This window comes from Papaver somniferum, chromosome 2 (assembly GCF_003573695.1).
Source record: "Papaver somniferum cultivar HN1 chromosome 2, ASM357369v1, whole genome shotgun sequence".
Taxonomy (NCBI): domain Eukaryota; kingdom Viridiplantae; phylum Streptophyta; class Magnoliopsida; order Ranunculales; family Papaveraceae; genus Papaver; species Papaver somniferum.
Window position 1 is genome coordinate 206792935 of NC_039359.1, and position 26622 is coordinate 206819556.

A 26622-nucleotide genomic window follows, 5' to 3' on the forward strand; every position below is an offset into this window, starting at 1 on the left:
ATCCGCATCCAATCCAATACTTTACGGATTTCAAATTTGGCATCCGCATCCAATCCAACATCCAACTTCGCATCTAATGGATGCACGGATGGACAGATTGGATACCGATAATCCAACGGATTTGTTTTGGTTAAAATTTATAATAACGAAATAAAGCCAACATAACTTTTGATGAGGTTGTCAACCTATCAATAATAATTCTCTTATGATACACAAATCTATAAAGAAGTAGTGAGGCAAGTTTAGTTCGTATCCACAAGGAGGTGTGAGTTTTAAATAGCAATTTAAGACAAATTGTTGTTGTTGAAAGACACAAACTTTTAAGATTATAAAGATTGTAATTCAAATTATAAGACGGAATTGACTAGAGATTCATTCGCCACTACCAAACAAGATATTATTAATCGTACAAGTTCTACTTTCAATAAATTTCGATTGTTAATAACTTAAGACAAGTTATAAGCTCAACTAATCTTTAGATTCCTTAAATCACCGCATAGAATAAGTTCTCTAGCGTATTCTAATTAAGTGAACCACCCAAAATAAGCTCTCTGGGTGTAATTCAAACAATTGCATTAAGATTTATGAATCAAGTTGTTCCTAGTCACATGCTCGTAAGTTCGACACATTAACCTAGGGTTATCTTTTACACACTATTGCATACAAAATGCCTTTGCAACAAATAGTGCACCACTACTTATGTAAAGATTACTCTAACAATTACGGATCAAAGCTCTCAATACTAGCATTAGAGTTGCAAACGAGCTACCTAATTGTGCACTTAGATACCAAGCATACATCTCATGGTCATGTAAACGGTAAAAGATAATAAACAAAAGAATAATTATGAAAGAATAACTTGCTTGAATTGATTAATAAAACATGCTTGGAGTTTTGAAATCCTCCCCAATCAATAAAGTTATTAGCTGCTCATTGTTTTGGTTTAAGTACAAAGGTATATTCAAAGTAAATAAGGTTCATGGCTAAAGCAAACTCTGCACCAATTGCGAAAACAGGTTCAAATGCTGGTTCTGTGTAGTTTCTTCTCTCAGGAATTTCTGCGAATAGTCTGCAAGCACAAACTGGTGATAAAGAGGTCGTTCTTATTTGTATTCTGCGCAGCTTTTATATCTTCTCTGCTCTGTAAAATCGTGACTTGATGCATACCCACTTTTCTTGTTTAATACCCATGGCCATTCATCTCAATAATCAGCCGCACAGATAGTACTTGTGCCCTGTTTTCACGGCAAGAAACTCTTTTCATACCTGAAGTAAACTGGTACCCATATCTCCATATCCTGTAGGCTTCTAAATCAGGTGCAAACTGCTGCCAGAAAGCCCTTGTACACAGTTCATAAGCTCATTCACAACACATCTATTTCAGCTGCATTTTATCTCAAGATACAACCCAAAAAATCCCCAGACTTGCATCACCTGTAGCCTTGTTCTTCTCAATGTCTGTCATTCCTTGCCAAGCTTCTAACTCGAGTCACATGCCTCTGTCAAACGTGCATGCACATCCATCGATCCCACGGTTACAGCAAAGAGATAGTGCAGTCGAGTAGCTTCCGCCGGTCATGTTCTTGTAGCCTGAACCCGACTAAACCCCATCTAATTCACGGCAGAGATAAGAACTCCTCAGCTTACCTTTACAGCAACATCAACTTCTCGGCAATGGCATAAGTTTCTCCATGTTTTGTTGCTTAACCTTCCTGCCATAACCTGACCAGAACCATGTAAACTGCAACCCATTATTCTTCCTTGTCTCAGCACCTTAACATCTGCCAAATACACCTCCTTTACAGTTGAAGCCATTACATCATCCATAAAAACTCAGTTCATAACCCTGTAAAACAGACCACCTATCATTACCATTCTGCTACAGAATTCAGTGATGCAGCAACATCATCACCAGCTTTCTATCAATCCAAATACCACCAGCTCCCATGGCAAACCAACAAAGCCAACCATTATGAACATATCACTAGCACCAAGTCAGTCTCTTCCTTGCGTTCTCTGGTTCAGGACTTCTCATATATGTATCAACAGCTCCATGCTTGTCTTGAGCTCAAATCACCATCAGCACCTAGCTTTTTATCTTCTCGGAACCTTCAGTTGTAAACAAGCCACAGTTCTGCTCATAAAACACGTCCTACATCCTCCAAATATGTTGAGAACCATTCTATATAACCCATACCAAAGACTTAAGTATGTAGCTGACCTAAGTAAGCTTTCATATAATCATTTTCAGCACACCTGTTACAGCTGAATTTGAGCTCAAGCTACAACTCAACTGCACCCATTGTAAACTCCCCTAATATCAATCACAGAACTCATTGCAAACTCCAGACGTCACTCCCTTGACATCATAGTAACCACAGTATTTCTTTGGGTTTCTTCGGCTGAAATAACAACAACAGCTCCATTCATAACAGCAGCAACAAGTTATTCAACAACTAATTCTTAGCTTCAGTTTCACTCATTCCAGGACATAGTCTTCAAGTTCATTCCCATTTGTACCTCCTCCATATCTCAGCAGCAGCTCAACTGACCTTCACAACAACATCAGCTCCCAATTCGCACCACTGACCCATGGAAATACTTCACAACTTCCTCCTCTTCTTACATGACCCAGATAGTCAGTAAAACTCATAGCAGCAACCATTGTAACAACTGCGAACTAGGTGGTATTAAGCTGGTGGTTCAACTTTTCTGTCGACCAATTGATATACGCAACCTGATGGTGTTGTTGTATGTTGAGAAACCATCTCCTTCAGCTCTCCAATTCCTGCAAGTTCAATTCAGCACAAACCCATAACTCCATTCTTCCAGGAACTGCAAATCTTCATCGATCTGCGCCATTTATTGTCACAAACCAACGACAACAACATCAGTTTTTCTCCCTTATACAAGCCTCTAACCCGGTGCATACGCACCGGATGGATAACATCGGTAGAACATATATTTATGTGCAGTCACTGAAATTTAGTTTGGTAAAGTGTAATGGTTATGAGAGACCGACAATAGCGCTCAGGTACCTTATTCATTACTTCACAAAACTTGAGACAAAAGGAACATTCTTCTAGACATTCGAACAATATTAGCTCTTCTACCAACAATATGTCCCTTTCAACTTTTGTGGGTAGATGATGTCTGTGTTGCGTTAGGCGCTCCTAAGGCGCCCTGGGAAAAAAAAGTTGCTCACATATTGGCGCCTTGCGCCTTTTATTTCGTAACATAGACCAATGTATATTGTTCTGAACACCAACAGGAACGGCTAACTGCTTATATATGATGTAATGTATTTTTCTATGTCTTAAGAAAAATTATGTTTAAAACCACTATATTAAACCTTTCATTCTAAAATCAAAGTAGATGTAGCATATATTTATGAGCATGATGGTGTTCATAATACAAAAAGAAAACAATCACTCCATAGGCCCTAACATTTGCACCAACACATCATAGTCTAAGAAAGAAAATTATTTCAATGTGGTCTATGACCATCCTCAAGGTTAATACTTGATTATTGATACAATAGTCTTCTTCCTCCATGAATTAGACTTATAATAAAAGAAATGCACCATCTTTGGAGTCTGTGAGTGGAACTCTTTACAACCATGTACAATATATGATGTTATTTTTAAGTTCCATCTTTCAGCGCTGACGTTAACTTCATTTGTTGAACCTGTAGCCTGTACATTTCCTTGTACTCGATGGTCTTGCGTTTCTCATTACTGTTCTTCTGTAAATTCTATCACGCACTGGCTCTGAAGTCTCGACTATGAAAGAAGTAAGTAGAACCTTCAGGTCCCTTGGTTCGAGTGGATCCCCCTTGAATTTTTCCGTTTCTTTATTTCCTTATTTCTATCTTTTCTCCTCTTTCTCTCTATAATTTGTTCTCCTTTCTTTTTGTCTGTTGCTTTCAGGTCCGGATCACAAATTCTTTGTACGTACTTTTCCTTTTTAATACATACTCATTACCAAATGATGTTTGTTTACTTTTTTCATAATAAGAAGTATCTTCTAATAGGTTACCTTGTGTTTTTCTGATTGTTGATTCCACTAACATATAATAAATTTCTGTATAATATATCTACGCCCATCTTTACCCTGGTTCCAAAAATTCTTAATCTCATTGACATCAAATCAGCTTTTATAAATCTATCTTTGGAACCATCCATGTGGTTGTCCCAACTTCTAACATGGTTGGTATTTTGACACCCATATTTGGACTCTCTTATCCAATAACTTTTAGCGTTGCTTGTTCTACCAATTCATAATCTTCAAACCTGTATACTCTTGCCCTGAAAAACAATTGTGCAGAGAGGCTATTTTCATTAACATCTCTGTTTTAGACTACAAAATGCCTTCCAGGTCAATAACCGATGAAGTCGCAATATGCTACTTCCAAAAGAGTTCCTAACAATGGAGTCGCAACAGCCTCCTTCCAAAAAGCAATTATTTCTTTTTCCAAAATTATGATATAATTATCCGAGGGGTAAAGAATGATTTGGTTGGAGAATATTTTTTTTGGATGGTGATGAACATCTTTCGAAAAGAAGTTTTCGTGAAAAGATTTTATTGTGGCGCCGGATGAGGGATTGAGGGTGAGTCCCACTTATATTCAAAAGATAGCAATAGGGGTTACGTCGTTTGGCTTCCTAGGACTTAGAATGCTCCTTTAAAAGATAGCAGTAGGGGTTACGTCGTTTGGCTTCCTAGGACTTAGAAAGCTCCTTTAAAAGATAGCAATAGGCGTTACGTCGTTTGGCTTCGTAGGACTTGGAATCCTCCGTTTCTAAGAAGGTGACCCTTGCAATAAGGTTTACGTCGTTTAGCAAATGGAGTTACGTCGTTTTGCTCAGTGTTGGTTAGTTTTCCTTGAAAAGGGGACCCTTGCAAATTTGCAATATCTTTCCGGATGAGTTGGCAATGACATGTAAAGAAACGATGACGTGCCTTCACCACAAATCACATTAATTATGGTGACGCCATGTGTAGTTTTTGGGGTCTCTTATCATAAAAAAAAAAGATTCTTGGTCACAAATGGAGCTCTCAGAACCATCCTTAATCTCCACCATTAGTTACTGAATTTCAAATTCAATTCTTGCTTCAGCTTCTCTGTCAAAAACTGCCACAAATACTCGAGAACTGGTTGTGAATTGAAGCAGAAAATGTATCTTCATCTGCTGGGAACTTTGGTTTCTATTGAGACCTAATTTTTCTTCTCTGCTTGTAACAAAGACAAGAAACCTAAATCTCATTTCTTTTTTTCCTCCACCAGCACACATGTGTAGTGCCTTGTGTGACATGCACTCACAACTCTGAATCATTTCTTTCTTTCTTTTTTTTTAGTATGAAAAGCACTCCATGAGATGGCCACATGACAGACCACCCAATTCTGCCACCACACAAGTTCCATTTTGGTGTAACCAAATTCAAACTATGATGGGAACATATCTTGGGAATTTTTCTGCTATAAAACATTTAAGAAAATAAAATTAGTGGCGCTTTTCCTTCCTTTCCTCAACTTCAACCCTTTGTACCTAAAAACATAGAAAAGATGCGTAATATACAAAATGCCAAGAGAACTAAGAAGAAAAGTGTAAAAAATCGTTATCAAAATTGGGTGTTTTAGACACCTATCAACTTCTTATAGAGCCTATATATCCTATATACGTATACAAATATATATAAGTGACATGGACAACACCCCAAGTAAACACATTAAAAATTCCTAATTTATCTATATTATTTTCTAAAACTATATAAATGCCATTAATTTGACGGATATGGATGTCCATCGGATTTTCAATGTTGCAGCCGGACCCAATCCGTTATGCGTTTGCTTTCAAAAATTCCATCCGCGTGCAACCCATTAGTAAATGGTACGGACATTCATCCGCAAAAATATGGTTGCTAAATCCGCGAATTAAGGGCCAAATACTGGCAGCCACTGATTTGCTTGCTTATATCCGTATTGGTAATTGTTAGCTCCAAGCAGTGGATTGAAGTCTTTTAATCCAAACAGACTTACGATGCTTGAAGGATTTGTCATGCTGGGTGATGCATAACCAGCTAGAGATTTACAAGTGAAACCTAAAGATTTTATTGATTAAAAAATTAAAACAAAGAGAAGTAAGATGCATAAGAGAATTTGCTCAACATAATTGTTTATAATGGAGGAAGTCAGGAAGGGGTCTTGCTGTCGGACGGGCACGGGCCTATTAAGGGACCAACCTAGCTCGTCCCTAATTCTAGCCCAATTTATTTTCTATTGAAAGTTTTTAAAAAAGGGCTATTTTGTGCTTCCTCCCCTCCCAAAATCGCTAAGTAGCATTTTCTCCCCAAAAAGATTCAAATTAGTGTTTCCTCCCATCGTTAAATATTCCATCCACTACTCTGTTAGCTGAGTCAGCACCTCTGCATGCCTGGATAAAATTGTACACGTATTTTCTGATCTCCCCAAAATACCCTCACAATTCGTCGTATCACAGCAACAACATCATCACTGTTCTTTCCCTGATTCTCAAAATTCATCGTCAGTTTCACTCGGCAGCATCTAAATTTTCAATCTGAAAACAACCAAAACCGCAACTCCCATTTTTTCATCATACACATCATCGAATACTATCCATACCAAAACCAATTTACTGCCAGATTCAGTCTTAAACCCCATTAAGTAATCAACACCGCAACCTTCATGATTTTAACCTCGTTTCTCCATCTGTAATTCCAGAAGCAAACTCATCAATATAGCGCCAACAGACCCATCTTCTAATTCATTCAGACATCTCCTTCATCCATCATGTAACACCAAATCACGGCAGCAACAGAAAACCCCCATCCATTTCATGGCATCATCATTCCAGTATCTTCCAATTGAAACCGTTATTTCAACAGATGAGATCCCCTCTTACTCTAATCAATTTTTTACATCTCATCTCAATGATTCTGTACATACCATTTCCAAAAAACAAAAAAAAAATGAAATATCAGAGGAATACGTCTTTGAAAATAAATTTCGAAGGAACCCTAAAAATTTGGGTGTTTTTTTTACAGATTTATGAAATTGGGTTTCGATTGAGGGAAGTAGTAAGAAATTAGGATTTTTTTTAGGTAAAATTTGAATAACGAATCAGAAGAAAGAATAAACGTCGTTGATGGTCAAAATGATGTCAAATTTGTTTTGTTGCCGAGATTGACATGTTTCAGTACAACTAGATCCAGGTGTTCATATTGAGATGTTGTTGATATTGAGATGCTGCCCAGATTGAGATGTTTCAGTTCAAATTTGGTTTGTTGCCGAATTGAGATGCTGCCGAGATTGCACCTGAAATAACATAGAGATGCAAAGGGAGATGGTTTTGAATAAACGGGGGTCTCACAACACCACCCAATATTTCTCTTAGTAATCTGTATGGGCTAAATCCGAAATACTTTGTTAGAGTAGCAACAAGACAGTCAGAGTCAATCTAGATTAAATTATCTCAAGGAGTCAATATCTCTCACTTGTTTTGATTTACTCAAGCTAAAACAATAGCGATTCTTTAATCAAACACAAGGAATAACTTGGACGGTACCAAAGACCAATATCCAAGGATCAATCAATATCAATCAACAACCAAAGGTTGGATTTCCAATTGATGATCTTAACGCGCAACATGTATTATTTCAATTATATAAAATATAATGCGGAAAAGAAATAACACAGACACCAGAAGTTTTGTTAACGAGGAAACCGCAAATGCAGAAAAACCTCGGGACCTAGTCCAGATTGAATACACAGTGTATTAAGCCGCTACAGACACTAGCCTACTCCAAGATAATTTAGGACTGGACTATAGTTGAACCCCAATCAGTCTCCCACCGATCCAAGGTACAGTTGTACTCCTACGCCTCTGATCCCAGCAGGATACTGCGCACTTGATTCCCTTAGCTGATCTCACCCACAACTAAGAGTTGCTGCAACCCAAAATCGGAGACTTGATAATAAACAAATCTCTCTCACAGAGAAAAGTCTATCAAAGGATAAATCTGGCTCCCACAGAAAAATCCTAGCTTTTGTTCCGTCTTAAGATATAAAGTCAAGGTGAACAGGAACCAATTGATAATCCGGTCTTATATTCCTGAAGAACAGCCTAGATTAATCAATCACCTATCAACAATCCTTCTTGACTACACAAGCGGTTTGTTGAGGAATCACAAACAGTGAGACGAAGATGTTTGTGACTTCTTTATCTTGCCTATCGGAGAACTCTCACGATCTCAAGACAATCAAAGATTTTACTCGTACGATAGAAGATGCAATATCAGATCACACAACTACGATAAAAGTAGTATCGGTCTGGCTTCACAATCCCAATGAAGTCTTTAAGTCGTTAACCTGGTTTTAGAGAAGAAAACCTAAGGTTAAAGAAGAATCGACTCTAGCGAGCGCACTAGTATCACACAGACGTGTGGGGATTAGTTTTTCACAATGCTAGAGTCTCCTTTATATAGCCTTCAAATCAGGGTTTTGCCTTAGTTACAAAGCAATCCATATTCATCGTTAGATGAAAACCTGATTTAGATTCAAGCTAATATTTCTCAACCGTTAGATCAGAAACTTAGCTTGTCACACACACTTGGGTAGACGTTTGCTGGGTTTGTGAAAACCATGCCCAAACGTGTACGTGTATGTTGGTTCAACATAGTAACCCAAAAGGTTAACCATATGAGCATTTCATATTAACTTGTTTCTTCTTCACCATAACTAGTTCAATTGACTCAAATGAACTAGTTAGAGAGTTTTTCAATTGCTATGAGATCTTATGTAACTTCACAAGACACAATTGAAACAAAGATGATTCGATTCGAAGAATCGTCTCATGAACTTTATAGGCATGGTTTTTATAAAGCATTCCTTAGTAATTTAAGTTTCATGTTCAGAGAACATCTTTAGATCATAACCACTTAAGCTCACAAACAAGTTCGCGGACTTGAGGCAACCGGCAGAGTTTTCCATACACAGTAAAAAATCTCAGCAAGGAGACTTCCTCCAGTTCGCGGACTAGGTTCGCGGACTAAACACGCAAACGAGTTTTTGGAAAATCCCAGCAGAAATTCTTGGTAAGAAAACTTCCTTCAGGTCGCGGACTGGGTTCGCGGACTTGGCAAAGCCAATTCCTCAGGTTTCTCTCAATCAACAAAGTTCGAATAACTTCGGATTAAGGAATACATGGTTATGTAATCTAAACTCTCATTTCAATCATTGAGACATTCTCAGAGGATGTTATATAACCATTATTCACAGACCGTTTCACGTCATAGCAATTCTCAAAGTAATTGAAACTTTTCATGACTTTCGTCACTAGGTGAAGGTAAACTTGATCAAAGCGAAACGGTTTACCAACACACGATTTTGAGAAAAAGATAAGTAGTGAATACTCAACTCGAAATGTCAAATGTGTATGATCTAGTCTATATAACATATGACTTTTTGTCTCATAAGAAGTAGGAGATATAATAGATACACTTTTGAGTGATAGATAAGTTCAAGTCTCCACATACCTTTTTATTGATAAAGTTCCACGGTTCCTTGTGTAGATCTTCGTCGTTGTATGATGAATCGCCATGAAGTCCTTGAGCTCAACTACACTTTTCTATCCTAGTCCGAGAATTAGCTATGTAGACTAGAAATCAAGACTCATAGTTTTGATCACTAACATTGACAAACATGCTTGATATAGCAACGCATGCGAGGTCGCCCGAGCTATGCTCTAAAGGTTTCGTATAGAATCAAGGGTTTAAATCGTTGAATTGCTTCTGCTGATGCTCGAGTGAAAAACAGAAAGATTAAAAGTTAAATCCATGAAATTCATAGCAAATAAGGAGCTCGAGAAGATAAAAGAACGGGTTGATCTCTAATTTAATGGATGTTGTTGACTGTTAGATATAGGTTTTAATGTGGCTCGATTGAAGATTCATGTTCTAAGGATGAATGGGTTATCTTTGTAATTGAATGGTTAGCAGTGATGGTAGTTGAGATGTTAGGATTTGATGTGAATTTGAGATTGGTGACTAAGATGGGATTTTAGGTTTGATTGTATTGTCGCTGAAGATGGCTATTGAGATGGATTAAGGGATAAGATGGAACTGATGGTTTTTCTGAGATGTAAAATGAGAGAACATGATACTGAGAATGGACGAAAGGTGTTGGTTACAAAGTTGAAAAACAGATGAACTGGGATTGGGTTTATTGTCGATGGCATCTTAATCACTCGAAGAAGGGGGGGTATTTTGGGTAATATATTTTGTCCACGCGTACACAGTTGCTGACTCAGCTATCCGAGAAGTGGACGAAATATCTAATGATGGGAGGAAACACTAATTTTAATTTTTTTGGGGAAGAAACGCTAATTAGCGATCTTGGGAGGGGAGGAAACGCAAAATAGCCCTTTTAAAAAATTGTTTTAGCTCATTAGTATTAGGTATTTAATCCCCTTAAATATATTTTAGCCTACTTATAACATAGCTTTTCAGTCCACTTAATAGAAATTCTAATTTATAAGAAATAAAATAGCTCTTCACAATATAATTATATTCTTGTAAAAGGACAAGGAGATGGAAAATAGGGAGAAGAAGAGGGGATAAATTATATTTATTATGTATATTAGAAAAACATTAGAGCCTCTATTTATAGGGCTAGACACAAGGGCATCCTAATAATAAACGACATTCACCCTAGATATTCTTAACATAATTACACGTTTATAACACTCCCCCTGATAACATTGTGTCTAAGATAATTGTCTCATTAAAACCTTGGCAGGAAACCACAAAGGGACAAAACCTGATCGAGGGGAAAAAAAAGTACAATTGTGAGTAAACTTAGAACCGAGATGGGCATGCATATGTTGCCTCATTAAAACCTTAACAAGGAAAAACCCAGTGGGACAAAACCTTGACGAAGGAAAAATATTACAACGTGATAGTCCAGTAAAATACCTTTCACTATGATGCTCCCCCTGATAAGTAGTTCAGTTAAATCTTGGCTTGCAAATCATTGAGTCCAGACTTCCAAAAAAATTTCGAACGATTTCTTGAATGCATATGATTGTTGTGCTTTCATGAATATATCAGATAGTTGATGAAGTCTTCTTTTGTGTTGCACAAGCAGTATTGTCTTCGATTAATACTTTTGCAGAGTCTAGATTCTTCTTCAACATATTGAGAACTTGTGTCATGGATTGCTAACTTTCCGAGATGATTTGCAGAGGTTGTTGATGTAATTTCTTCAACATAGATCCAAGAGGTAGATAAATTACAAAATTGTATTTGTGGTCATACGTAATGTGGATCAGAATGACATCCAAATTACTAATTAAGGGCTTGTTATGTTGATTTGGTCTAAAAAATGACCTAGTTAATGGTGGGAATCCACCAAATAACAAAAATTAGCAACTCCCCCTTGGATGACCACCATGTTGAATTAAATTTCCTCACTAAAACCCTTGCCATTAAAACCCAATGGGAGAAAAACAAATTGGACGAAGGAAAAAAAGAGCATAAATATCAACATTTTTAAATAAAATAAAATAATTAAATGTCAACAAGATGTTTCCTCGTTAAAACCTTGTCAGGAAAAACCACGTGGGACAAAACCTGAAACGAAGGAAAAAGAGTACAACTTTTGACGATTTATGGATGCTAACTCAACTATATGAGTATTATTGAAAACGAGCATCAAAATCATAACTCTAATCTACCTCAAAGACGAGTTTAAGCTAGCATAATTCTAACTGCAGATTTAAGAAAGAAATATAATATAATTTATGCTGCCAAAGTGTGGATTTTAGTGTTTTTGTTTTTAAGGACTCCTCAAGAGACCTATAACGTTGAATCATCAACTAATTAACAACACCACCCAATATTTCGCTTAGCAATATGTATGGACTAACTCCGAAATAATTTGCTAGAGAATCAACTAGACAGTCATAATCAATCTAGATTAAAGTATCTCAAGGAGTCAATATCTCTCACTTGTTTTGATTTACTCAAACTAAGACGATAGTGAGTCTTTAATCAAACACAAGGAATAACTTGGACGGTAACAAAGACCAATATCTAAGGATCAATCAATATCAATTAACAACCAAAGGTTGGATTTTCAATTGATGATCTTAACGCACAACCTGTATTATTTCAATTATATAAAATATAATGCGGAAAAGAAATAACACAGACACCAGAAGTTTTGTTAACGAGGAAACCGCAAATGCAGAAAAACCCCGGGACCTAGTCCAGATTGAATACACACTGTATTAAGCCGCTACAGACACTATCCTACTCCAAGCTAACTTCGGAATGGACTATAGTTAAACCCCAATTAGTATCCCACCGATCCAAGGTACAGTTGTACTCCTACGCCTATGATACCAGCAGGATAATGTGCACTTGATTCCCTTAGCTGATCTCACCCAAAACTAAGAGTTACTGCAGCCCAAAATCGCAGACTTGATAATAAACAAATCTGTCTTACACAGAAAAGTCTATCAAAGGATAAATTTGTCTCCCACAGAAAAACCCTAGGTTTTGTTGCGTCTTAAGATATAAAATCAAGGTGAATAGGAACCAATTGATAATCCGGTCTTATATTCCCGAAGAACATCCTAGATTAATAAATCACCTCTCAACAATCCTTCTTGACTACACAAGCGGTTTGTCGAGGAATCACAAACAGTGAGACAAAGATATTTGTGACTTCTTTATCTAACCTATCAGAGAACTCTCACGATATCAAGCCAATCAAATATTGTACTCGTACGATAGAAGATGCAAGATCAGATCACACAACTATGATAAAAGTAGTATCGGTATGGCTTCACAATCCTAATGAAGTCTTTAAGTCGTTAACCTTGTTTTAGAGAAGAAAACCAAAGGTTAAAGTAGAATCGACTCTAGCGAATGCACTAGTATCACACAGACGTGTGGGGATTACTTTTGCACAATGCTAGAAGTCTCCTTTATATAGCCTTCAAGTCAGGGTTTTGCCTTAGTTACCAAGCAATCCATATTCACCGTTAGATGAAAACCTGATTTAGATTCAAGCTAATATTTCTCAACTGTTAGATCGAAAACTTAGCTTGTCACACACACTTGGGTAGACGTTTACTGGGTTTGTGAAAACCATGCCTAAACGTGTACGTGTATGTTGGTTCAACATAGTAACCCAAAAGGTTACCCATATGAGCATTTCATATTAACCTAGTTCTTCTTCACCATAACTAGTTCAATTGACTCAAATGAACTAGTTAGAGAGTTGTTCAATTGCTATGAGATCTTATGTAACTACACAAGACACAATTGAAACAAAGATGATTCGATTCGAAGAATCGACTCATGAACTTTATAGCCACGGTTTGCATAAAGCATTCCTTAGTAATTTAAGTTTCATGTTCAGAGCACATCTTTTGATAAAACACTTAAGCTCACAAACAAGTTCGCGGACTTAAGGCAACCGGCGGAGTTTTCCAAACTCAGCACAAAATCTCGGTAAGGAGACTTCCGCCAGTTCGCGGACTAGGTTCGCGGACTGAGTTCGTGGACTAAACACGCGAACGAGTTTTTGGAAAATCCCAGCAGAAAATCTCGGTAAGAGAACTTCCGTCAGTTCGCAGATTGAGTTCGCGGACTTGGCAAAGCCAATTCCTCCGGTTTCTCTCAATCAACAAAGTTCGAAAACTTCGGATTAAGGAATACATGGTTATGTAATCTAAACTCCCATTTCAATCATTGAGACATTCTCAGAGGACGTTATATAGCCGTTATTCACAGACCGTTTCACGTCAGAACAATTCTCAAAGTAATTGAAACTTTTCATGACTTTCGGCACTAGGTGAAGATAAAATTGATCAAAGCGAAACGCTTTACCAACACACGATTTTGAGAAAAAGATAAGTAGTGAATACTCATCTCGAAATGTCAAATGTGATGAATCGCCATGAAGTCCTTGAGCTCAACTACACTTTTCTATCCTAGTCCGAGACTTACCTATGTAGACTAGAAATCAAGATTCATAGTTTTGATCACTAACATTGACAAACATGCTTGATATAGCAACGCATGCGAGATCGACCGAGCTATGCTCTAACAATCTCCCCTTTGTCAATTTTAGTGACAAAACTATTAAAACATATGGAATACAAAAAAGATAAACTTTAGTGGCTCCTATTCCATAGTCTAATCTTCAACGTTCCTTGAAATCTTCGTCCTTCCAAGTACTCCAATGATCCCAAAGGTTGTAAGTTTAGCACCACCGTTGTTGAAGATCCGTAGCTATAACAATGAGATAAATCGAGATTCTCGATCATTATTATACGGTTTCATAGTATCATTAAGTAACATCAAAGTCCAATTGCATCACGACTTTAACAACAATACTATGGTGATATGTATCACTCCCCCTTAGTCAATACTCCATATCGATCATGGAAACCACTCCCCCTTACACAATGATCCGAAAACCATATGTATTTGTAGTGTGAACTACATTATTTCTCCCCCTTTTTGTCAATAAAATTGGCAAAGGTAAAAGAACGGGTTCATAATGAAATTTCCACAAGAGACATTTCATAGACTAAAAGAAAAATACATACCAACTTAATTTAGATGCAATCATAAAGCCGAAGATAAATGCATTCTTCAAGGAGTTTTAAGATACAAGATAACCCCTATAAAATTCCACAGCCGCACACCCCGCAAGATATTACCATTAAGCACAAGTTCAAAATAACTCTCCCCCATTTGATGTCATTCCCGAAAAAACAACAAGAGCGACCTTAATTTCGAAAGAAAAGAAGGATTTTTTAATTGGACACCAAAAACCATGTAAATGATTTTCTATATCCAAAACTCAACCAAATTAATCACAAGTAAACACATGATTAATTTAATCGGAATACGCAACTAAATCAAACCACAAAAGTGATCAATTTAATTGATTATGCTCGACATAAGAAACCTCACGGAGCTACGACTAAGATAACCACACGGAGATGAATACCTTAGTCGTTCAAATACTCAACATAAGGAAAACCTTACGAAATATACGACTACATCAATCAATAGAACATGATTAGTATAGCCGTTCATATACTCAACACAAGAACTTGCGGAATATATGTAAAACTGAACTAGATTAATTACAAGAGAACCTATAATTAATCTAATTGGAATACACAACCGAACTAATCACCGAAGCAATCAATTTAATTGTCAAAAGATTTTGCTTGACAAAAGAAGACTTTCGGAGCAAACAACTAAATAACCAATCAAGATGATTAATTTAGTTCAAGAATGCTCAACATATAGCATCTCATGGAACAACCAAAAAGGCCAATATTAATCGACATAGTTGTAAGGTGTTCAACATAAGATACACAATAGAGCCTTCACGGTAAAACATAACAAAATGGATCAATGAAGATCAATACCGTGGATAACATACTAGGATCTATTCTATTTTCCATCACTATTTGCATAACGATGATGTGTTTTTCAATTGAGTTGTAGTAAGATGATTCGTTCACTCAGATTTGTTGAGAATTTGTTTTAATACTTAATAAATAAAATAAGGAAAAATATATATACAAAACTTGTCACGGGATGAAGAGAGACTGGGACTCGGGATTCCACTACTTTTCATATTGTTGTGGTTCAATCATTACTTCTAGACAATATAGCTCAAACAAAAGAAGTTGTGACTCTAGTTCTTTGCCAAAAATAGATTTCGTAAAATATTATTTGTAAGTTAAAAGCATGACGCATCTGAAGTAATTAAAATTAAGCATGCGGTATCTAACAAAATAACAATTAATTAATAGAAATCATAAAGCAATTAAATCTATGCAAAAAGTCAATAAATGAATTAATTCATTTACCACAATCATGAAAAGTTGCTTCCTCCGTTTTCCCGGTGGCGGGGTTTAGCTTCTCATGGTGAAAACACAATTAAAGGAATTTTTCATTGCTCAAGAAGGTGCTTACAAGGATGAAAAAGGAGGAACAACAATTAAAACCGGGTTTGTAACAATTATATTTGTTCAATTCCTCTAAACCTTACAAATAATATTTGTTCAATTCCTCTAAACCTAACAATTATTCTCGTTATTGAAAAACCCATTGATTATGGAATCGTTCAATTCCTCTAAACCTTCAGAAATATCAGTTAAGTCACTAAGTTCCCTTTTTAGATCACGCAAGGTATTCTTGGTTAGATACAACCTTTGTTCATAGTGAGTTATTTCTTCCACAGAGGAAATGATTCGATATTTTAAATCATTTCTATTGCTGATGAAGTCTTTCACCTTTTCTCTAAAATGATTATCAGCATGACAAACAGAAAAGAGACAGTTAGAGGAAGAACTTTTTCTATTGATTGTAGACTTCTTCTTTATCATCCTTGAGGAAGTAATTCCTTTGCACAAATATACGTTGACTGCTTATATTGCATTACTTTTGGAAGAGCCTTTAGTTACAGGAGCCATGAAAACGTATGAGAAGAAGGAAGAAGATAAGAATATTTATAAGTGTCAAACCCTAATCCTTGACACAGTCTTCCACATTAGCAGGATATTTTCTTAACAAAGATAGATACATACTTGAGCCACTAGATGCAGATCCTCAACCTCTCAAGCTAAGAATGAGGATGCAGGCGTCTCCGAGCTCAACCAGGGACAAAGTGAACCAGATGCTCCCCTTGCTCGTCAAGTCTTGTTGCATAAACAGGTTTCCTCCTCCTTCTGATTCTGGAAGCATTGGTTTTGCACGACCTTTGATTATCCAGATTCAAATTTTGCATGTTCTCTTGTAGTTTAGAAATTCTTTTGTTCCTCTGCTTGAACCTCAACCACGTGTTTTGAACATGATTTGCATTTCCACAAAACGAACAAACCGGCGATCCTTTGTCTTGTTGAAGTTCCTTCTGTTTATCACAACTGCCAGCCTTTGTTTTCCCATGACACTTAGGAACATAGTTGACGATACCTGCAGTCTTGCTCTTAAATCCTAAACCATTAGTGTTTCCAAAGGATTTCTGACCAAATAAAATTGCTGAGATTTTATCAGAACTTCCAGATAATCGTTGAAGATCATCTTTGAGAGTATTAATCTCTTTTTCCTTTAGAAAAATGGTCCTGGTGAGTTGATAATTAAGACAATCTATCTCAAGATCTTTCACTTGGATTAAAGATTCCAGTTTCTTCAATAAAACTTTTAATTGAAGATTTTCTTGAAGGACCTCTTTGTTCAAGAAATCGAAAATCTCTGTGTCAGACTCAATTTCTGAATCATATTTTGAGTGTATGGAGGTTTCTGCCGCGAGAGCTGCAGATTCAAATCCAACAGCCATATTCAAGACGTCGACACAAAGAGATTTATCTTCCATATAATCTTTAGAAGCAATAGCTGACAGGGGATGTTTATCACATCTAACGCTCCTCTTTATAAAATCCTTGATCCTTTTTGTTAACAACGGTTTATTGAACTGATAACCAGATGAACAACATTCATTAGCCCAAGATAAGTTAGAGGATTTACTTGTCTCAGAAAAACAGCGTTAAATGCAAAGGTTTGAATAGAATTTGGATCACGAATTGTCACCCGTCCACATGAGGTATTCGTGGAAGGATTGTTGAGGTTGTTTCCTCCATTGATGGCATGTTTCTTAGAAACGTATCTCTTGTCTTCAAATACAGTTTGTAAGATATTCCAGGCTTCTTTAGACTTAGTGAAGGTAGCCACATAGTACTGAAGATCTGGGGTAACGGCTTGTCTGATAGCATTTAATCCAAAAGATTTTTGCATTGCAGCAAGAGATTCTTCAGAACTATAACTACCAACATCATTTGGTATAGATACATCGTCTTTTGTATTAACTGGAGGATTATAGCCTTTAACAATACATACCCAGGTTTGAAAATCACATGCTTGAAGATAAGCACACATTTCAACTTTCCATGCTGAGTAGTTTGAGCCATCAAAGAATGGTGGTACGTTAATAGAGATAGCACCTCTGTCCATAGAGTCAGATCGCTACAAACTCGGACTTGTTAGGTCTTAAATGTGTTTTCCTTCTCTGATACCAATTGAAAAAGCGGGGGTCTAACAACACCACCCAATATTTCGCTTAGCAATATGTATGGACTAACTCCGAAATACTTTGCTAGAGAATCAACTAGACAGTCATAATCAATCTAGATTAAAGTATCTCAAGGAGTCAATATCTCTCACTTTTTTTGATTTACTCAAACTAAGACGATAGTGAGTCTTTAATCAAACACAAGGAATAACTTGGACGGTACCAAAGACCAATATCCAAGGATCAATCAATATCAATTAAAAACCAAAGGTTGGATTTCCAATTGATGATCTTAACGCACAACCTGTATTATTTCAATTATATAAAATATAATGCGGAAAAGAAATAACACAGACACCAGAAGTTTTGTTAACGAGGAAACCGCAAATGCAGAAAAACCCCGGGACCTAGTCCAGTTTGAATACACATTGTATTAAGCCGCTACAGACACTAGCCTACTCCAAGATAATTTCGGACTGGACTATAGTTGAACCCCAATCAGTCTCCCACCGATCCAAGGTACAGTTGTACTCCTACGCCTCTGATCCCAGCAGGATACTGCGCACTTGATTCCCTTAGCTGATCTCACCCACAACTAAGAGTTGCTGCAACCCAAAATCGCAGACTTGATAATAAACAAATCTCTCTCACAGAGAAAAGTCTATCAAAGGATAAATCTGGCTCCCACAGAAAAACCCTAGATTTTGTTCCGTCTTAAGATATAAAGTCAAGGTGAACAGTAACCAATTGATAATCCGGTCTTATATTCCTGAAGAACAGCCTAGATTAATCAATCACCTCTCAACAATCCTTCTTGACTACACAAGCGGTTTGTTGAGGAATCACAAACAGTGAGACGAAGATGTTTGTGACTTCTTTATCTTGCCTATCGGAGAACTCTCACGATCTCAAGCCAATCAAAGATTTTAATCGTACGATAGAAGATGCAATATCAGATCACACAACTACGATAAAAGTAGTATCGGTCTGGCTTCACAATCCCAATGAAGTCTTTATGTCGTTAACCTGGTTTTAGAGAAGAAAACCTAAGGTTAAAGGAGAATCGACTCTAGCGAGCGCACTAGTATCACACAGACGTGTGGGGATTAGTTTTTCACAATTCTAGAAGTCTCCTTTATATAGCCTTCAAATCAGGGTTTTGCCTTAGTTACAAAGCAATCCATATTCATCGTTAGATGAAAACCTGATTTAGATTCAAGCTAATATTTATCAATCATTAGATCAGAAACTTAGCTTGTCACACACACTTGGGTAACGTTTGCTGGGTTTGTGAAAACCATGCCCAAACGTGTACGTGTATGTTGGTTCAACATAGTAACCCAAAAGGTTAACCATATGAGCATTTCATATTAACCTATTTCTTCTTCACCATAACTAGTTCAATTGACTCAAATGAACTAGTTAGAGAGTTTTTCAATTGCTATGAGATCTTATGTAAATTCACAAGACACAATTGAAACAAAGATGATTCCATTCGAAGAATCGTCTCATGAACTTTATAGGCATGGTTTTTATAAAGCATTCCTTAGTAATTTAAGTTTCATGTTCAAAGCACATCTTTAGATCATAACCTCTTAATCTCACAAACAAGTTCGCGGACTTGAGGCAACCGGCAGAGTTTTCCATACACAGCAAAAAATCTCAGCAAGGAGACTTCCGCCAGTTCGCGGACTAGGTTCGCGGACTAAACACTCAAACGAGTTTTTGGAAAATCCCAGCAGAAATTCTTGGTAAGAAAACTTCCTTCAGGTCGCGGACTGGGTTCTCGGACTTGGCAAAGCCAATTCCTCAGGTTTCTCTCAATCAACAAAGTTCGAATAAATGTAATCTAAACTCTCATTTCAATCATTGAGACATTCTCAGACGATGTTATATAACCGTTATTCACAGACCGTTTCACGTCATAGCAATTCTCAAAGTAATTGAAACTTTTCATGACTTTCGTCACTAGGTGAAGGTAAACTTGATCAAAGCGAAACGGTTTACCAACACACGATTTCGAGAAAAAGATAAGTAGTGAATACTCAACTCGAAATGTCAAATGTGTATGATCTAGTCTATATATCATACGACTTTTTGTCTCATAATAAGTAGGAGATATAATAGATACACTTCTGAGTGATGGATAAGTTCAAGTCTCCACATACCTTTTTGTTGATGAAGTTCCACGGTTCCTTTTGTAGATCTTCGTCGTTGTATGATGAATCTCCATGAAGTCCTTGAGCTCAACTACACTTTTCTATCCTAGTCCGAGACTTAGTTATGTAGACTAGAAATCAAGACTCATAGTTTTGATCACTAACATTGACAAACATGCTTGATATAGCAACGCATGCGAGGTCGTCCGAGCTATGCTCTAAAGGTTTTGTATAGAATCAAGGGTTTAAATCGTTGAATTGCTTCTGCTGATGCTCGAGTGAAAAACAGAAGGATTAAAAGTTAAATCCATGAAATTCAGAGGAAATAAGGAGCTCGAGAAGATAAAAGAACGGGTTGATCTATAATTTAATGGATGTTGTTGACTGTTAGATATAGGTTTTAATGTGGCTCGATTGAATGGTTAGCAGTGATGGTAGTTCAGATGTTAGGATTTGATGTGAATTTGAGATTGGTGACTAAGATGGGGTTTTAGGTTTGATTGTATTGTCGCTGAAGATGGCTATTGAGATGGATTCAGGGATAAGATGGAACTGATGGTGTTTCTGAGATGTAAAATGAGAGAACATGATACTGAGAATGGACGAAAGGTGTTGGTTACAAAGTTGAAAAACAGATGAACTGGGATTGGGTTTATTGCCGATGGCATCTTAATCACTCGAAGAAGGGGGGGTATTTTGGGTAATATATTTTGTCCACGCGTACACAGTTGCTGACTCAGCTAACCGAGAAATGGACGAAATATCTAATGATGGGAGGAAACACTAATTTTAATTTTTTTGGGGAAGAAACGCTAATTAGCGATCTTGGGAGGGGAGGAAACGCAAAATAGCCCTTTTAAAAAAATTGTTTTAGCTCATTAGTATTAGGTATTTAAATCCCCTTAAATATATTTTAGCCCACTTATAACATAGCTTTTCAGTCCACTTAATACAGATTCTAATTTATAAGAAATAAAATAGCTCTTCACAATATAATTATATTCTTGTAAAAGGACAAGGAGATGGAAAATAGGGAGAAGAAAAGGGGAGAAATTATATTCATTATGTATATTAGACAAACATTAGAGCCTCTATTTATAGGGATAGACACAAGGGCATCCTAATAATAAACGAGATTCACCCTAGATATTCTTAACATAATTACACGTTTATAACACTCCCCCTGATAACATTTTGTCTAAGATAATTTCCTCGTTAAAACCTTGGCAGGAAACCACAAAGGGACAAAACCTGATCGAGGGGAAAAAAGTACAATTGTGAGTAAACTTAGAACCGAGCTGGGCATGCATATGTTGCCTCATTAAAACCTTAACAAGGAAAAACCCCAGTGGGACAAAACCTTGACGAAGGAAAAATATTACAACGTGATAGTCCAGTAAAATACCTTTCACTATGATTCTCCCCCTGATAAGTAGTTCAGTTAAATCTTGGCTTGCAAATCTTTGAGTCCAGACTTCCAAAAATAATTCGAACGATTTCTTGAATGCATATGATTGTTGTGCTTTCATGAATATATCAGATAGTTGATAAAGTCTTCTTTTGTGTTGCACAAGCAGTATTTTCTTCGATTAATACTTTTGCAGAGTCTAGATTCTTCTTCAACATATTGAGAACTTGTTTCATGGATTGCTAACTTTCCGAGATGATTTGCAGAGGTTGTTGATGTAATTTCTTCAACATAGATCCAAGAGGTAGATAAATTACAAAATTTTATTTGTGGTCATACCTAATGTGGATCGGAATGACATCCAAATTACTAATTAAGCGCTTGTTATGTTGATTTGGTCTAAAAAATGACCTAGTTAATGGTGGGAATCCACCAAATAACAAAAATTAGCAACTCCCCCTTGGATGACCACCATGTTGAATTAAATTTCCTCACTAAAACCCTTGCCAGTAAAACCCAATGGGAGAAAAACAAATTGGACGAAGGAAAAAAAGAGCATAAATATCAACATTTTTAAATAAAATAAAATAACTAAATGTCAACAAGATGTTTCCTCGTTAAAACCTTGTCAGGAAAAACCACGTGGGACAAAACCTGAAACGAAGGAAAAAGAGTACAACTTTTGACGATTTATGGATACTAACTCAACTATATCAGTATTATTGAAAACGAGCATCAAAATCATAACTCTAGTCTACCTCAAAGACGAGTTTAAGCTAGCATAATTCTAACTGCAGATTTAAGAAAGAAATATAATATAATTTATGCTGCCAAAGTGTGGATTTTAGTGTTTTTGTTTTTAAGGACTCCTCAAGAGACCTATAACGTTGAATCATCAACAAATTAATCCGGATTTTTGATTGTGTACAAAATTTCTAAAAACACAAAGGATTGTTAAACCTTATGTAAGCAAATAAGGTGGTTGCCTGTAGAAAATTTGAATCATCAAAAGATTACAAATTCAATATGTTCTTCGACCACATTTCTTGTGTCAATCAATGTGAGTCCTTCAAAGACTACCACGCCAAGTACATTGTATAAAGAGAACAATTAATGAATCAATACTAGAGTCAGAGCAAAGATGATCATTTTCACAACGAAAAATTTCTCGTATAACGCATTGTGACTACACTAGCATGTAATTCCTGTAATTAATAGGCTTGGCATTTTTAAAGTATTAAATTTTGGATCCAAAAATTGCGTTAATGGAGAAACTAATCCAACTTAATTTGGATTGTATTCCAACCAATCACATATATCGATATTCTTCTGTAGAGGGGTTCAAAACCACCATCGTTTATTTCAGTAGCTACTTTAAATGAATATTCGAAGATCATTTTTGTTTATCACGATCCCACACAATTCTCAAGTATATGCATATTTTGAAAAATTCACAATTTACTGGCACCAGCGCCCACGGGCGTGATGATCTCATCATCATCAAGGGATGAAATATTAATTTTAAGAATGTGAATGGTGTTTTGGTATACTCTATTGGAGCACTATTAGTAGGCTCTCATGGAACACTACTTATTTTATGATATGTGATTGAATTTTCCTCTTAAAGAGGCAAACACTTATACAAAAGCAAATGAGATATTTTATGCCTAGTTAATAGCAGCCTTTTTCGATTTGGTCATGATGGGAGAGAAACTGATATAACATTGAAGTTAATTAACACCAACTTTTGCTGGTAGTGTATAGTCTCCCCCTAATTATGGCGAAAATATTTTCATCTCAGAAAACGAAAACAAGTTTCGTAAAGTATTATCCGATTAATTCGAAGACATATACTGGTGTAGTTTTAAAATAACCTACAACTTAGACCTGCAAGTATACAGGGTCAGTTGTAGTGAGTGAGGTAAGAAGGGGTTTGTCCTCAGGGACAAGGTGGGAATTGATGTTGTTTTTCTAATATTTTCCTAACTAATTTCTAACCTACAGTGACAATGACTAAGGAATTTGGGATATGGGAGGGATTGCTAGGCTTTGAATCCACCTCTAGCCCTATACTAAGCATTCAACTGAGTATGATACTCTTTTCCTTGTAACAGATAAGGAAGAAGTGTCAAGTCCATTACTTACCTAAGGTGTTTCACCAATGGATAGTTCAATCGCAACTAAAGTATTAACCCGGAGCACTAATTGTCTAATCAAGCACAACTAGTCAAAGGATTAACAACAATCTATCAAACATGAGTTGCAGTTCAATCAACACAATGTTATCCTAACTACAATGGATGCTTGACATACATTGTGAGAGCAGAGTATTGATGCACTGAGATTAAATCTATCATACAACATTTTAAGCATTCAAGAATCACACAAACAACATAAATTACATAGTAAAAAGCTATGGTTTCATCTCAATCTTAGATTAGTGAACTAAAACATGATCAAATTATACTACTGGATGAAACAGATGAAATAGTAAAATTACAGAACACTAAGAGCTTGGTGCTCCGACTAGCCCGGGCATACCCACACACACACAATACCATCTTCTATTTATAGTTTTACATGAAATCCCTAATTTCTAAACCCTAATTTTGAAAGAACCCGAATTTTGAAAATCGAGAATTCACTCACTGATTCTCTGAATTTGTCTACTCTGCTCTCTTGCTCGTCCTTCCTTTCCTCTTCTGCTACGAACCCATGCCTTCTTGGTCCTCTCTGCGCTCCTAGTTAACCCTAGATTCTCACTGCCTAATTCATAGCATCCAGGAATGATGCTTGGAATGAGAGAGAGGGAAACTAGGGAGATGGGTTTTTGTCGGGTGGTTGTGGTGGTGGAACTCGAGGGATGGGAGATGGTGGAGCAGACGTTGGTGGTGTCGGGGAGAGGGATTTGCAGGCTTTGCAATTTTTGGGAAGAAGGGGAAGAAGAGCTCGAGAGAAGAATGGGTTAGAGGTTGTTTGTTTTGGGGTATATGTATTCTAGGTTATGGTGTTGAGCGGGCTCATCAAATTTTTATGTCAGCGAAGGGAAGATGTTGGATGAAAAGATGAGAGAATGATCCAACGGTGCGATGGAAGTGGATGTGGAGCGACCGTTGGATATGTAATACATCAAAACTGACGGTCCAAGATGGAGTTAGGTGCTATAGTGTTAGACAGGAACATCAAAGCTCGATGTACTCTGATGAAGCGACCGTTGGATGATGGAATGGATCCAATCTGACGGCTAAGGAGAGAAGCGGGTATGGATATTGGAAATGGATTTGGGTAAGGGTTTTGGGCCTTGGGTATGCCAAGCCCATATCTTCTTTAAGGACAATTCTTCCTCTTCAAGCCCACTTCTAGTTGATCCGGCTCTTGCAAACATCATTCTTCGCTGCCTTTCTGCGGGAGTCTTTTCCGTTTCTTTTCTATTTTCGCTCCGTGAGTTAACCAGGCTTTATTTAGTACCTAAAAATGCAAAATTAATTGAGAAAAGTATTTATTCTTGAAAACAACGAAAACACAGAATATGGGATAAAATGGAGCGTTAGTGCACAAATGATGAGTTAAATGCCAATAAAAAGGTGCAAATATATACAATATTTGGCACTCATCATATACTCATAATAATTTCTGGTTGTTATGTACCACATATATCGACTATTCAAAAGACATTACATTTACCATTCATCATGGATTTTGCTGGTAGTAGCCAAAAACATATAGAATACGCAAATAAATCTTAAAGAGAAATTAAGTTTCTCGGAATAAAATTATGGACTTCCTTTATCAAAATAAAATTAAATTAAAATCAATATAGTCACTATAAGGACTAATAATATTGGCTAACATGCCGGGTGCGCACCCATTGATCTTTAGTGTCCGAACATAATCCAACTATAAGTGGAATAAATCCGAATTTTGGAGATTGTTACTGAGAATGACAAAAAATAATTAAAATTGCTCAATATCTTTAAGAACGCAGCAAATTCCCGTTCATCGGTATTTAACGATTGGCTTATAGTACCATGATAATGATATTTCATTATTTAGGGATCGATATAAATGAAATAAATTCTGACTGAATTATGTGTTTCTTTTTAAGAATATAAAGAAATCATTATCGTTATTTTTCTTTGAAGAGATAAAATCCACTCTTTCTAGTTGATGAATAGTTTCATGTAAAGGAAAATGGAAAACAATGGTTTATTGTAAAAATTTGTTTGAAATGATCAATCTTCCAGAATAGGGAAAAATTAAACAATTATTGGCAAAATTTTAGAAAATATGCCGATATATTTTCTCTTATCTTATGGAAACCAGTGAGAAAATTCACAGAAATTGGTTTTTATGATTTATCAAACGCGTACGACAAAATAAAAATATTGTCGTTTTAGTTATCGCTTAGGAAACCTACTTTGAGGTTGACAAATGGTTTCTTGTACATAAAAAAAATAGAAACCATATGTAAATCACATGATTCTTGTCTAAAAGACAAAGATACCAATTAATTGGACGTACGTTTTTCAACCATATAATTACCGTATGGTTGAAAAACTTACGTCCAATTAATTGGTATCTTTGTCTTTTAGACAAGGATCATGTGATTACCTTATGTAAATCACATGATCCTTGTCTAAAAATGGTTGATGCATGCATGTGAATGATTACCGTCAAGGTAATCGAATTGCGATAATACCAACAAAAAATAATTGGTGATTACAATTTCAATAGATATGGTAATAGAAATTGTAAACCATCTTTGATGGGTTTTTTCTTTTTCTTTTTCTTTCTCCATAGTAGAAGAGTAGAGAAGAAAGGAAGATCGATTTTATTTTGAAAAATTAATCACCCATATCCAATAAATATAGAGCATGTCTTTGTAGGACTAACAAATGGATTTTAAACGCACCCAAAAAAGAAAAAAAAAA